The sequence below is a fragment of the Delphinapterus leucas genome, chromosome 11 (assembly GCF_059928025.1).
Source record: "Delphinapterus leucas isolate spDelLeu-1000000601 "Yukka" chromosome 11, BTC_Dleu_Yukka2, whole genome shotgun sequence".
NCBI classification, from domain to species: domain Eukaryota; kingdom Metazoa; phylum Chordata; class Mammalia; order Artiodactyla; family Monodontidae; genus Delphinapterus; species Delphinapterus leucas.
Window position 1 is genome coordinate 68,862,298 of NC_143139.1, and position 16,655 is coordinate 68,878,952.

General features: G+C 35.4%; 1 non-coding gene across 1 annotated transcript; it reads left to right on the top strand.

Annotated features, from left to right (window-relative positions):
• The first annotated feature begins 16,159 nt into the window (after window positions 1-16,159).
• On the top strand, window positions 16,160-16,266 carry LOC115803477 (U6 spliceosomal RNA). Its single transcript, XR_004024224.2, has one exon. It is a non-coding gene; the product is annotated as a U6 spliceosomal RNA (small nuclear RNA).
• The last annotated feature ends 389 nt before the right edge of the window (window positions 16,267-16,655 follow it).

A 16,655-nucleotide genomic window follows, 5' to 3' on the forward strand; every position in this document is an offset into this window, starting at 1 on the left:
AACCATTTTGTAAAGCATCAGGTAGTAAATATTTTAGGCTTTTTGGGGTGTATTATCTCTGTTGCAACTACTCTGCAGGTGTAGTACAAACCAGTAATAGGAAATATGTAAGTAAATAGAAGTGCATGTGTTACAAAAACCTTATTTAAGAACACTGAAATGTGTATTTCATAACATTTTTATAGGTCTTGAGGTAGTAATTTTCTTTTGATTTTTTCCAACTATTAAAAAAAAGTTAAAAAAGCATTTTAGCTTTTGAGCCATAGAGAAATAGGCAGTAGACCAGATTTTGCTGATCCTTGAGATAGATAGAAAAGAAGATGTTCACTTGTAAGCAACATAATTAGGTAGTAAAAGTTGGGTAAGGAGGGCTGTCTTAGAAGTAATTACAGGGAAGCATGGTGTTGTAGAGGTAAGACCCAAACTCAGTATTTCAAGGAAGAAAGGATTGGGGAAGCCTTTCTGGAGAAATTGCATTAAGCTGTACCTTAAGAGTAGAGCAGGAATAAGCTAACAAAAGGGAAGATATCAAATCAGAGGGAATAGCAATTATAAATGCCCACAGGTAAGGCAGAGAATTGCAGCCTTAATGGCTGGACCAATGTCCTGGAGAGTGTGAGGGAAGTAGTTGGAAGAGGAGCTGAAAAGTAAAGCCTAGAGTCTTAAGAATGGCCTGTGCTTAGTAACTAACTAACTTAGTTAGTTACCTCGTAGGCATATTCAATATGTGCTTACTGCACCAGCAAGGAGAGGCTCCAGAGCAAAGGGATAGGAAAAGGCTACTTTTGAAAGAATGCTATTAAAAATTAGTCATTATGAAGATAAAATGAGTATTGTTATATTTTCTAACATTTTATGTTTTCATTTTGTATGCTGTCTATTTTAGATTCTTATGGGAAAGAATGTAAGAAATTTTTAGTGCCCCTAAAATTTTAATTTAGACCAACTTCTAACTTAGGTTAAGTGTTTTGGATTTCTATTTAAGAAGAGTGGGGAGCCATTGAAAGCCCTTAAGCAGGGAAAACACATGATGTGATCTTAATTTTGGAAAACCACTCTGGTTTCCATGTGGAAAAACAGATTAGTGGGAAAATTAAGAGACAAAGAGGGTCAAGGATATGATTTAAGGGACTGTTGCTATCGCTTTCCTTTAGAGAGATGATGATGACCTAAAATAAAGGAGTTACAGTTGAAATAGAGAGAAATGGACCCACCTCTAGTGCTATTAAATAAGTAGATTAGAAAGTCCCTGGTGGTTCACTGGATATGGAAAGTAACTGTGAAAGTAGAGGCTAGGATGACTCCAGGGTTTCTGATTGGAACAAATTCTGTTGACATCTTCACTACATAGGGAGCACAGGAGGAAGAAAAGCAGGTTTTGGAGGGGAAAGAGTTTGATTTGACATACTGAGTCTAGTTTGCTTTTAGACTTACAGGTAAAGATAATAAGAAAGTTCATTGGCTATACCAGAAAAGAAATCTGGACAAAATTTGCTGCATGACACAGACTTTTGGAAATTCATTATAATTAAATTTATCAAACACATGATATGTATCAAGCATAATAGACGTGCTCTTTAATCTTCACAAACCCAATGGGGTGTTATTATTATTACTATTACTGTTGTTGTTGTTGCTATATTATTAATGAGAAACTAAAGATTATATAATGTAACTTGCCAAAATTATTGAAGTTAAAAATAAATGGCAAAGATGTGATTTAAGCATCAGATTTGTTAGTTTCCAAAAGTAACACTCTTAATCACTATGTTGATTCAAACAAGCATAATATGAGAAATGGTTTCCTTCCACATTAAAGGAAATAATTCAGGGGAGAAAAGTCAGGCAAGATCTTCTTACTTCAGGAAAACAGTTTTTTCTAATAGTTTTGCCCATAGTGATGCAATTTATCAAGTCTTTTAAACAATTCTAGTAAGTGGAACAAAGTGTAGAATAATTATAAATGTAATCCCTGTAAATCTACCAAAAGGTTATCAATTTAGATTTGATGAAATCTTAATGTGCTGTGGGTGCTTTCATACATTGTCCATGAATTTTCCCAAATTCGCTAATATACCTAATAGACTATCAACCCAAATCATTATGGAAAATAGTTATTTTTACCATTTGTGAGCACGTCTAATTCAAAGTCAGTAGTTAACAAAGTGTAGTAAGTATATGACATAATGATGTAGTATCTTTAACAATTATGCTCTCTATGGCAGATCAGCTTACACCAAGATTTTCCCACAGAGCAAGAAAGTTTATTTACATATAGTAAGAGGAAAATAATCATCCCTCTCGGTCTCTTTTTCTTTTAGTCACTGCAGTGGAAACAGAATGTGTTGCATGCTAAGTAATACATTAATGTGTAAATTGTACAGAATATTCTCATCTCCCCTTTCGTCCACTAATGTGATTTATAAAGCAGTAACAGCCATCATTTATTAGAGATGTGATGCACATAAATGTTCCCCATCCTCTGTTCTGTGCAGACACTTTTAGAGTGATCCATGCCATTAGGTATTAGGCAGCTTTCTTGTTACATATGCTTCACAGATTGGATGATGTGACTAAGTGGAAAACTGCACACCTCAATTTGGACTAATGTATAAAGGAGCTGTTGGAACTAAAAATCAAATGTGGGAGTCCCTCTCCATCAAGAGAAAAATAGCAATTTGACAAATTTGGGGAATCATAAGTTCCCTCTCCATCAGGGTTTCTCAATTTTGACATTACTGTTAATATTTTAGACCAGGTAATTCTTTGTGATGGAGGATTCTCCAGTGCAGTGCAAAATGTTGCAGCTTCTCTGGACTAGATGCCGGTAGTACCACTTAAGTTGTGACGATCAAAAATGTCTCCAGACATTGACAAATGTCCCTGGGGTGATGAAATTGTTCCTGGCTGAGAACCATTACTTAATATAAAATGTCCTAAATCATGATAATACCTATAATGTATTTACTTTTTTTTTACTTACATTGTTTTGCCTCATTTATTTATTAGCATCATTACCCAATTAGATGTCAAGGACCTATGGAATATTTACATATCATATTTTGTAGGTAAATAGAATGGAATTAGTGAATATAAGATATACCAATTCTGTCAGGCTCAGTTAAGATACTGGGAATTATGCCATATAAAATTTGACATGTGCATTTGACTTAATACAATTACTTTTGAGAATTTTTTTCTTTCTGTGTAAAAATTAACCTTCAGGTAGGTAAGGTTAGATGATATATGTACAAGAAACTAGGGGACAACAGAAAGTAAGAGAGATGAATGTTTGAAAGAATTACTGTGCAAAGGAAAAAGAAAAATGATTGGAAGTTGGAGAAAGTAATTCTCAAAAGCACTTCTTCCAAGAAACAGTTGTCTCAGAGTTCATTTCAGAGGAAATTTAAGTCACATATGATGGAATAGACTATTTTTGTATCACACAGATTGATTATTCTGCTCTGGATCAAACAGGAAAATTATGCAGTCTTGCTGAGCAGTTTAGAATACTTGGAGTAAATGGCAGTAAAGTTTCACTAAGATAAGAGAAATTAGCTAACATGAGAGACAATTTAATTCATTAATATAAAAACTCTCTGCAAAAACTATTTACCAGTAAGACACATTCAAATTCTGGATAAATTGTTTTTTGAGATGAAAGAGAAAGAGCAGTTGGAATGATATAGTCATAATTTTTAGCAGACTGAAATTAAATTAAAGCTGATATCTCTGATATCAATTCTCAAATGAAAATCTCTGCATTTCAAGGAACTAAAATACAGTTCCTTAAATCCACAGCAGTGGATATAGGACATAATTGTGTTGAATTACTTATTAAAGGAATATTAATTTCAAACATGTTTTCACCTGTGCCCCAAATTTTTCCATGGTGGTTTTGGAGCAACTAAAAAGTTTTTATCTGAACTTGATTTAATCTTTATTACTAAAATCCACTTGCAAAAGCACTTTTGTAGGCTGCAGTGAATGCAGTTTAGAATTAGAGATTCACAACCTCCCGTGAGCAAGGAATATGAACCCAGGAACACTGAGTACTACCTCACTTGCACTTTCATAAAATGTTCTGTTACTTTTTAATTGTACCTTTGTACCTTATATTGATTTCCCTATTCAAAAGATTGAATATGTATATATAAAAAACAAGTTAGAATTAATAAGTAATAGCTTACCTTAGTAGTATATACTCAAGTTATAATTATGGCATACAGTACAGTTTTATATGTAGTCTTATATAACTCTCACAGGTTACCTTGCAAGACTAGCAGGAAAAAATTTACTGCCGTTTTGCAGATGTAAAATGTCATGCTTAGCTATATTAAATGATTAACTGATCATTTAGAGTTACTAATTAGGAGAGTTTGAGGCTAGAATCCAAAGCAAGTGCGCAGTGTCTTTAAAGTACCTTGAAATTTATACGTGTACAAATGTTGGTGTTACTTTGGTCTCAGCAAGCTTTAATAAGCCTGTTTCAGATAAATTTCATGATTTTCTAAACCTGCCGTGTTTAAACCTTTCTCTCTCCACCTTGCAGCATGTTTTTGTTTTCATATAAAACATCTTCTCTTTCCCCCCGACCATATACATCTTCCAGACACACATAAGTTGCAAGATCACAATAAAAATTTTTGAGCAATAGCTTAGAAATATCTTTTCACTCACTTCTTAGAGCTTTTAGAGTCATCAGGTTTGCACCTAATTTCATTGCATACTGTGTTATTTGCTGTCAGTTTAAGTATGTTTTTCTTACCTTCTAAACTGTATTGTAATTTGTGAAAAGGATACATATGTTCATAGTTCTATTTCCCAAAGAGTGACTTGATGCATATGTATATATATTTAGATGCTCAATTTTATACTGGCCTTTAGTTGCTCTGTATGGATCCCTTGATGATAAAATGCTAGGTTCGTCAGTTATTTATTGACATAAACTATCTTAAGCCTGGTGGGTTGGCCAACCCTTTAATCTACTCCTAATAACCTCTCATTTTTTGTGATAGCTTTTATACACACACATACACACACTCTCACATTCACACATTCTCACATATACAGAAATCTTATGCCCCAAGCCCATGTCCTCAGGAACTTGTTTTCTGCTGGCTGGCCGTAAGATCACTACTGTATTTTTTCCTCTGAAAAAAAAATTTTTTTTATTTGGGTAACAGAAAGATCTGTATATCATTTACTGTGATAGAATAGGAAGGAACAGAATTTAATAACAGAGTTACAGGGGCAGGGTTTGGGAGTAAAATTGGCTTTGGAGTTGTTGCGTTTGAATGGCCTCTGAAAAATAAAGTATCAGTGTTCAAAGGACAATAGGTACCATTTTACAGTGAACAAAACCAGGGCTTCTTGATGAAATGGCTGATTCTAGCACTAAGGCATATCATGCATGTATTGCCAGAGAGTGAAGATAAGCTTAAAAAAAAAAAAAAGATGGAGTATATAAAAGTAACAACAGGAGCCAATTTAAAAATGCTCTCAATGACCAAAACTGGGTTAGTTTTAGCAACAAAATAAGCCAAGCAGTATTAGATTATAATTCAAAGTACAAAAAAATAGATATGAATATACATTTATATAAATGAAATATTGATTAAATGAATGAATGGGGATAGGGACAAATCTTCCTTACAGAAGAATCCCCAATGGTATATATATTAGGGATTATATACACACACACGCGCGCGCGCACACACACACACACACACACACATATATATTTATATATACACCTGCCTCTTTAATAGAGAGCCCAGAAATAGACCCATGTAAATATAGTCAATTCATAAAGGAGCAAAGGCAATACACTGGAGAAAAGATTGTCTTTTCACCAAATGATGATGGAACAACTGGACATCACATGCAAAAGTAATGAACTTAGACACAAACCTTACAGCCTTCAGAAGAATTAAGTCAAAGTGGATCGTAGACCTAAATGTGAACTGAAAAACTGTAAAACTTTTAGAAGATAACAGGAAAAAATCTAGATGACCTTGGATTTGGTAATGACTCTTTAGATACAACACCAAAGGCATGACATATAAAAGAAAGAATTAATAAGCCAGACTGAATTAAAATGAAAAATTTTTGCTCTATGAAAGACACTGTCAACAGAATGAGAAGACAAGCCACAGACAGGAAGAAAATATTTACAAAAGACATATCTGATAAAGGACTGTTATCCAAACTATACAAAGAACTCTTAAAATGCAACAATAAGAGAACAAATAATCCAGGTAAAAAAAGGGCAAGAGACCTGAACAGACACTTCACCAAAGAAGATATACAGATGGCAAATAAGCATATGAAAAGATGTGTCCACACAAAAACCTGCACATGGATGTTTATAGCAGCTTCATTCATAATTGCCAAAACTTGGAAGCAACCAAAATGTCCTTCAGTAGGTGAATGAATAAAATTAACTGTGGTACATCCAGATAATGGAATATTACTTAGTGGTAAAAAGAAATGAGCTATGAAGTCATGAAAAAACACAGAGAAACCTTAAATACCTATTACTAAGCTAAAGAAGCCAATTTATAAAGACTCTACACTGTATGATTCCAACTATATAACATTCTGGAAAAGGCAAAACTATGGAAAGAGTGGAAGGATCTGTGGTTGCGAGGGGGAGGGGGGAGGGAGAGATGAGGGGGGAGGTAGAGCACAAAGGAGTTTTAGGGCAGCGAAACTCTGTATGATACTCTGTATGGTGGATACACGCCATCATCCATTTGCAAAACCCATAGAATGTATACCCTGAGTGGACCCCAGTGTAAACTATGGACTTTGAATGATACTGATGTGTCAATGTAGGTTCATCAATTGTAACAAATATACCACTTGATAGTCGGGAGGCTGCTGCCTGTTTAGGTGCAGGGGTATATGGGAAGCCTCTATACCTTCTGTTCAAGCTGTGAATCTAAAACTTCTCTAAAAAATAAAGTGTTTTTAAAAATCTGACACAGCCTGTAATTTAGTTAGTAATGATGTTCCAATGATAATTTCCTAGTTTTGACAAATGTACCAAGAGAAACCAAGATGTTAATATTAGGGAAAATGGGTAAAGAGCATAGGTGAATTCCATGTACTATATTTGCAACTTTTCTATAAATCTAAAATTATTACAGAATTAAAAGTTTATCTTTTAAAAAAGTCGATTAACTACATGTGTTTGAAAGTCAGGCAAATGCGATTGGTTATGCTAGGTGCTGTCCTACTTGTCCTGGATATCACTGATCATATTCAGATACATTCTTGAAAAGTAAGTAAGATCTCAAAAGACCAGAGAGTGTCTTTGGGGGGTCAAATCCTAGTTCTGTGATCTATTTTGGCAACTTATTTAACCTCTCTTTTCTTAGATCCTCATCTGCAAAATGGAGATACCGTAAGTCTCTATTTTATAGGGCTACAGTAGGAACTAATTGAGATGAACTAAGTTCAGTGCCTAGTACAGACTACATGTTTAATAAATGTTAGCTATTGTTAGCATTAGTTATTGAATCTTTTAAAATAAATTTTATTTCTTCTGTGCTTGACATCCATATAACCAAATTACCCTTTCTCCAGTTATACCTTGTGATTATATGCAGGTATTTCTGTGGTATTTATGCTTCATGAAGTCCCCATGTGGTAGCAGCACCATTAGTATACCTGCAACGTCATAAAGGTAGGAGTATCATATTTTCATAGGACTCCTGGCTGGACCCATTCTATCTGGAGAAAACTGTGGCTCCCCAGTGCACTGGCTTCTCTGTTGAGTCAGTGACTGCCAGACCCCTCTGTCTCAGTTCAGAGCAGATGAGGAACCCAATATGACAGATTTAAATCTCTGATCCCTCCTGTTTATGATTTTTTTTTAATTCCTGCAATTAATTATGGCCTTTCTTCCCTGATAAATTATTCTCTATTGATGCAAACTGCATAAAATTATTCCTGGTTTTTATAGTTTTCATCTGTCCAAACTTCAAAAATCTTCTATCAACAGCTCACCTGCTATTTACACAGAATTGCGGTGTTACATCTCATCTTGAATTCATGCACGTGACCTAAGATAGAACAGGGAGTATGCTGATACACCCATGGTTTTAAAATGGGCAAGTGCCTATGAGTTGTGATGCTTAGAAATTCTGGGATAGGCCTGACCTGGAGCCAAGCTATGTTGGATTTTGTGACTTAACAGCTGTTATTTGAATGCAATGAATTTTTCACTTTAGGGCTTTTCAAGTATACGAATATATGTATATAGGTGTGTGTTTATATTTGTGTAAACATCATAAGTAACTGAAAATAAATATTTAAACATTAAGATTTTAAGTTCTGTATAAAAGCTGTGGGCGCTAATGTTTTTATAATGACCTCACTGTTATTATGTTTTAGCATGTTTCATGACTGTAGTATTAGTTTTTTATTGCTACATAACAAATTACCTCAAATAGTGCTTACAATAACACATATTTATTATCCTGTGGTTCACATGTTTCAGGGGTCAGTACTTCTCAGATGATTGCAAGGCTGCAATGAAGATTTTGGCCAGCATGCCTTCTCATCTGAAGCTTGGGGTCCTCTTCTAAGTTCATTCAAGTTACTGGCAAAATTCAATTCCTTGTACTTTTAGAACTGAGGCCCTCAGCTTCTAGATGCTATTCTCTCCATTGGTGGCTCAGAAAGTATTTGTTGCTTCTTCAAGGCCAGCAGGTCAGCATTTCTGCTGTTTTGAGTTTCTTCTTTCATGGAATACCTGTTTTAAGGGCCTCACCTCGTTAGATCCCATGTACCACAGACTGCTCTAAGTCTGGATGCTGTGTGCTGGGCCACAAGGCCAGTTGCTCAACGCCTGTGTGCCTGTCGGGCCCATGATCCCCAACTAATTTGCACCTTGTATCCCCAGGCCTATCTTCACTGCTCACCAACATGCTTCCTTGTCTCACGGACTTCACGTTCCAAGATAAAATTAAGAATTTCAAGGTGGAGACAGTAGAGCTTTAAACCAAGTGCAGGGCTCTTCTGAGAGCAAGAGCCTATGCCTGTCCTGTCTGTGTTTGCTTATTAAACTAAAAGACTAGAATTATAATACCTACTTTATAGGGTTGGTAATGATATTAAATGAGAAAATGTATATGAAGAATTTATAGCAGGGTCTGTTACGTAGCAAACACTCAATAGATATTAGTCCTTATGTTATTACAAGGATTAGTTATAAGGACATATAAGACTCAGTCACCTACTCAAAGGTGTCTAGTCAGAGAGACAGGCATGTGAACAGCTTATTACAACAATACAATAAATAAAAACCACTAGGCATTGAGAATTTTAAAATGCACTGTTTACAAGAAACTTATAGAGGTGAAACTGACAGATATGTAATTATAGTTCAGTATGATTAGTGTAATTTCCAAATCTACTAATCTGTAGAAGATCTCAGGAGAATGTTGCTCCTACTCTAACATTAAAAGAAAAAGGAGGATAATTTAAGAAATCATAACTTTCCTGGGCTCATCACAGAGCCAAGGTCGTAAGGTAACTAGGTAAACTGAATTCCAAAGGGTGACAAGCCCCTCCAAAAAGACCTTGGACATGCAAACTATTTGGCCTTTCAGTACAGTGTAAGAGCGAGCACAAGTGGTAGACATAAATATGTATAAAAAGGAAACAACTGAAATTTTAATAAATTTTCAAAGATTCTGTGTGGGTCATCAAGAGAATTTAGAATCCCTAGAAACCTAAGACACAAAGGTCACCTAAGCTTCCTCACCAGCTTTTTAATACAGGTCCGTGCTGGGTGCATATGAGAAAGAGTAGGATCAGGAAAAGGAGTCCTGAAGAAGCAGCTCCTGGAGGAGAGGCATGAAATCCATACTCTTCTCTCATAGGAAGCAAAGTCTTCCTTCCACAGTGGCAGAGGAAGAACGCTCAATGGTCAAGATTTTGTACTTTTGCAGTGACGCAAAGCCACGCTGCTGGGGGGAGGGGGGCAGGAAACTCACTCTTGCCGAAGACTCACCATCCTTACGCACCAGGGGAGATGGAAGGAAAGCTGAGAAAACCCCACCCTCAAGATGAACTGCACAGGGCTTACCTAAGACTGGGACTAGAGCGAGAGAACTGAGAAACCTGCCTGCCCCCGCCATGAGGTTTGCACCAAATAATAAACACCAGCAGGCACCTGCTGGGGTAGCATCAGGAGCACAGAGACCCTTCCTACGTCATAAACGTGGGGCCTGCTCAGAGCTGGGCGGGCGAGGAGGAGAGCCCTCCAGGACTCTAGGCTTCACACTAAGCAGGAGATAGCAGGGTCCTCCACTCAAGGACCCAGAATCATCTTCATTGATATTTAGGCTATAACAGAAAACTGCCAGTAGATGGCATCAAATCTCAACCGGGCCCTGGACAGGTCAAGGTTTCATAGCTGGACTCCTGCACCACCCATCTTGCTAGACATGCGGCCTGGCCCTGGTCATTTCATTATCTTGTCATATTACAATCCTGTATTTAATATTAATTTTTTTTCCTTAATCACCACCTGCCATTATGACATTGAAATATCTTTTTTTTTTTTCTTCTTTTCTGTTTCCAAAACCACATATTCCAAAAGTGGTATTACTTGAGAGATGTTCTGTATGTATGACTGCTTGGGAAGAAGTGAACACACAGCACTCACACACACTCACACACATGTGCACACATGTCACTTTAAGATGAGATAAATGTCCTGGTTTAATTTGTAACGAGTAAAAACTTTTTGAAGGACAGTGGCACACAAGAAAAGAGAGCATAAGGCATGTTTGCGTGTAATTTCTCATGATCCTTAGGGATCCTAATGGAACAGAAAGCTATCATTGACAACATAAGCATGGTAGTATTTGCTGGATCTGGAAAATTCATTTCTTGCTTTATCATAGATTGCCATGGGAGGATGGCTGCCAGATATGGCCAATGAGGAAGTGCATTTTTCTCTTTGCAGCAGCTTTTTACTTTTAGCGTGCATTGATGATCTTGCCTAGATCAGTTATTACACTGGAGATTGGAGAATGGTGGTTTGTTCCTTCTAGGTTTATGCCTTTTAATTTCCTCTCATTTTATTTTGGTTCCAAGAGAAAAAGAAAATGACTATGCAACATCAGGCCACTGGTTTAACCCAACATCAGATCAGTTTAGAAGTCATTATGAGAGGAAAAAGAAATATTTGAGTTGAAAGATATATTAAAAACCCTTTCTCATTGTTTTTGATGAGTTTCCAGCAGGCAAGAGTTTACCTTTTTTGTTTCTCTTCATCATTTCGTTGGTAGTTTGGTGTCTTAAATAAACCTAGACAGGCATATGTGTTATTTATTACATTCCTTATCTTGACCTGCAAGGCTCTATATGATTTTGCCCTTACTTGACCTCTCAACTTCTTCTACAATTCTCTCTTTTAATTAACACAGTACAGATGCACTTGCCCCTTCTTATTTCTCAAGCACATACAACTCTGCTCAGCACTTCAAGGAATATTGCCACATGACTTGTTCTTGTCTTTAAATTCTTACCTTAAGTGTCCTCTCCATAGAGAATTCTTCCCTGACCATTCAATGTAAAGTAGCTGCTACCCGCTCTGTATTACAGGACCCTCCTTAAAAGCCGTCATAGCACTGGTGATATCTGACAGTTATGTTGGTCTTTTCTGTCCTCCTCTAGTATTAGAATGTAAGTTCCAGGAGAGTGGGCATCTTGGCTATCTATTTCTTGGTATATCCTACCACCAAGAATAGGATTGAAAACAAATTTTTAAATAAAAGAAACATCTCAGCTTATGCACTTGTTAAACTTTTATCTTTCCACCATCTTTAATAGGTATAAAATCTGGATTTAAACTTACTTTAAATATATAATGGCCAAGGAGTCTTGTTTCCAGTAAGGGCAATGGTACCTTGGGTCAACCCTTGTACTGAGATGGATTAAGAAAGTGTGGTATGTGTGCATGTGTGTGTATAATATCATAATGGGATGCAATTAAGGAAATTATAGGGCCAAATTCCAAAGTAAAAGAAATAAAACCTAGAGGTGTGAACTTGGTATTTAGCACCATTTTTCCTTTACAGGGATTTGCCAATTCTGGAAGAGGTGACTGAGAGGCCAAGAAACAGATGAGAAAAGTTTTTGAAAGGTTTACAGAAAGAAAAATTCAGATTGGTTTCAAGGCTTGCCAGGGGCATTGGTAAATCACGCAGGCTTCTGATTAAGATCCTTATGGTCTAAACCCCCCAAATAAGGGTGAAACGTACTTGCAAGGATTGAAGGATTGAAGAAGTGCAATTTCTAATTTCAGTCTCTGATAGTATTAAGGTCATTCTAGTTTGCTGATGACCCCAGCCACCTGCATAAGCAAATGCAAATCTGCTCCAGTGGAAAAAAATCTTCCTAGACCTTAGATCCTCTTTACATATTTGTGTATTGAACCCAGCAGATGATAAAGAACAACTAGGTAAAAAAGAGTGGATATATGTATATGTATAACTGATTCACTTTGCTGTACAGCAGAAACTAACACAACATTGTAAATCAACTATACTCCAATAAAAAAAACCCTAAAAAAACAGGCAAATGAAGAAACAGATAATGTGGCAGAAAAGCAAAAGAACCAGAGAAATAAACCAACAACAGTAAACAGCAACTACAATGAACACCTGCTACATGATTTTAGGAAGCAGTGCATACATTGAGTGCTGAATAATCATCTCACCTTCATGAGTATAAAACTGAACTCTTCATCTTTCCCCCCAAATCCATTCCACCATGGCCTTACTTATCTTTGTCGATGGCAACCCCACGGTTCCAGTGCTCAGCCCAAGACATTGCTGTGGTCTTTGACTTTTTTCTTTTTGTCTCACCCTATATAGGACTGGTAAAGAAATCTTCACTCTTATTTTTAAAAGTACAGATAAATACAGAATCTGATCATTTCTCATGACATTCACAGCTACAAGCTTGCCACCCTGTTCTTACTGAATTGCTTGTGTCTCTGCTTGTCTCAACACAGCAATTAGCATGATTCTGTTAAAGCATACATCTAACCAGAATCTCCTCTGCTCAAAACTTTATAATAGCTCTACTCAGTAAAAGAGGAAGTCCTTAAAATGACGTACAATATTCTATACCTTTCTAAATCCATGCCAAGGCCTTAGAGCAAGTTTTATATCTGTACCATAAAGTGTTTATCTCATCCAAATTTTTACTGTGTAATGTGCCAAAGGATGTCAACTTTATTCATTTTCCTATAATATACATGTTTACACTGAGCCAAGAAATGTTCTTTGGCACTACAAAAACTGCGATGAAAACTATTTACTGGAAACTTACATTAATCATTTTTTAAACTCATAATTTCAGTAGCAGAATTAGGGTTCAGTCATCAAAAATGAAGATTATTATGTTGTTAATGGGCATTGACTGCTGTTGTAAACAAGCAATGCTTTAAAAAATACCTTGATATAATAAATTTATTTTTGCACCAGTTCATCTTATTCCTTTTACCATTTTCCTTTCATGTAATGTTTTCTGATTAAAGTTACCTCTCATTGGGCATCAGATGTCTATTTTATTAACCTATTTTAATCTACTGATAGTCTAAGGATAAATAAACTTGGCTATGTAGGACTGTTAGCCTTAATTTTTTTGTTGTTGCTTCTGTGTAATGTTTCCTGATTAAGGCAATCTCTCATTGGACTCCAGCTGTCTCTTTTACTAATCTATTTAAATATAATGATAGTTAAAAGATAAATAAGCTTGGATGTGAATAAATTTTGATGCAAAGAGCTGCATGGAGCAGAAGTGCTAGAAACTAGAGGACAGCCTTAATTACCATATAGTTATTTCTTTTGTCCATACAGCTACGTTTAAAGCTCCATTTAAATTCAAGATTGTTGAAATTCAAGATTGAAAGTTGAATTTTTACAAGAACATAGTTCCTACTGACCTTCCAGGTATCTATTCTAATTTTTTTCTTTTCCTTATCTACCTAAATGCAAATTATAACTACTCTTTAATTATAATTTATTTTCTTGGATTCAGTCAAATTAGATTATATAATTGAACTAAAATCAGAATAATGAAACAGAAGTTGAGACAATGCTATACACCCATTTTATATAAACTTTTTTTTGGCAAGATGACTAATATGTTAATAAATCTAACAACCTTGGTTAGTGTCACCATGACCTGGACCCTCCTAGTCCACATCCTGAATCAGGATCTCAGACGTCACCCAGAGTGGAACTTGTGACATGTTAGTGGAAAAATGGAAACCACATTTTGATACTCAGTTCTGGGGAGGAAACTGTTTTGCCAAAAACAATTTGCCTTGTAATTTTTCATTTCAGTTATCTGCAGCATGATGGCTAAAATGTGTTTTCTTCTCTTTTGTTCTGATTTGGTAAGGAAGCACAGATCAGTCTACACAGCCACCTGAACACTGCTGCCAAGACTGTTCCTTAAAAAGAGGATTATTTCTACACAATAGGGAGTGCAAGCACATTTCCTGCCCCTGTCAAAATTCTGTCTACCTTGGGATAAGAAAACAGCCCCCACTCTGCTTTCCCAAATTAGATGGTATTAATTTTTTAAAAAGAAGGCAAATTATATCTTTAAATATCATGCATTTTAAGACAGAGTATTTAATATTTACCTGGATAGCAGTGCTTGTTTTTACAAAAATGTTTTTAGACATAAACACATCTTAGTATACATTATATCTTCCACCTGTGTACTTTTAATAATTACATTTCTGTTTACATGCCTACAAAAGGGACTAACTTAATTCTACAGTTTATAATAAAAAATATTTTTAACTTATTAAAAAACTTAAGTAAAAAGAAAACCTAGAACAAATTTGAACAAACCTAAAACAAACATTTGAACAAACAGATTGATTGTTTCACATATAGTTTTTTCTTTTGCAAAATAAGGTAATATAACAATGTTTTATATAGAAGATTTATATTCTTACAGTAACATTTACTAAAATTCTAATCTCTATGCACTTGTAAGGCTTTTGATACTCAATTTAGGGAGATATTGGTACAAACTGCATTAGGCTGGATTCAAAATTCTGAAGTTTAGAAATACTTTGTCAGTGGTATCTTTCATTTGCAAGTCTTTTTCTTAAAAAACACAAAAAACCAGTCTGGGACTCTGTAACCTTATTCTTATTTAGTTCATTCAACAAGTCTTGATTGAGTGCTGACTTTGTATCAGGAAAACCTTTTAAGTAGTAATGACAGCAATAAAAAAGGAAGAAACTTCCTGCCGTCAGGTGATTTAGGACCATGGGTATAATTAAATGGAAAGTGTCCATTGCTATGGAAATGTATTGATTTCCTCTGTACATTGGACTTTTTCTCAAAGTGATTAGCTGTAATGCTTATCGCTCCCCACACCTTTTACCTACACATTAAATTGATCTTTTAAAATTGTTTGAAAGCAAACATAGGATTTTTCTGAATATGGCTCTTTTTTATCATTATGCAGACAAAATATGTAAGATACAGTTTACAATTCATAGAGCTCTTTATTCTCTTTCCCATTCCTTTGTGACACAGTAGTTTTTTTCAAATACATCAGTCCAGAATACATATACCATCCCCATAACCTGTGAACAAATCTAGAAGTCAGATATGTGTAAAACATTTCTAATTTTTGCATTGGCCTGAAATATTGATATAAATCCCCAACAATAGTGCCAGATTAAACTTCAAAGATCATTGAACCATCTTTTTTTTTTTTTTTGCAGCCTATTCAGTTCACATACTTGTAATGATTTGAATAGCTTGCTTGACAAGAGTGGCAAAATCACATCCTTACCCTCTGACTCATTTTTGTACTTATTTTGATTAGAATTTTTCTGAGGTCAAAGAACATGCTTTATTTATCACTTTAAAATAAATTTATATGGAACCACAAAAGACCCAGAATTGCCACAGCAAATCTGAGGAAGAAGAACAAAGCTGGAGGCATAACCCTTCCAGACTTCAGACAATACTACAAAGATACAGTAATTAAACAGCATGGTATTGGCACAAAAACAGACATGTAGATCAATGGAACAGAATAGAGAGCCCAGAAATAAACCCACACATGTACAGCCAATTAATCTACAACAGTGCTCGCTTCAGTGGCACACATACTAAAATAGGAACAATACAGGGAAGATTAGCATGGCCCCTGCATAAGGATGACATGCAAATTTGTGAAGTGTTCTGTATTAAAAAAAAAAAAATCTACAACAAAGGAGGCAAGGATATACAATGACGAAAAGACAGTCTCTTCAGCAAGTGGTTTTGGGAAAGCCAGACAGCTACATGTTAATCAATGAAATTAGAACACTCCCTCATACCATATACAAAAATAAACTCAAAATGGTTTAAAGACCTAAATATAAGAAAAGACACCATAAAACTCCTAGAAGAGAACACAGGCAAAACATTCTGGGACATAAATTGTAGCAATATTTTCTTAGATTAGTCTCCCAAGGCAAAAGGAATAAAAGAAAAAATAAACAAACAGGACTTAATCAAGCTTAAAAGCTTTTTCAGAACAAAGAAAACCATCAGCAAAATGAAAAGACAACTTATGGAATGAGAGAAAATATTTGCAAA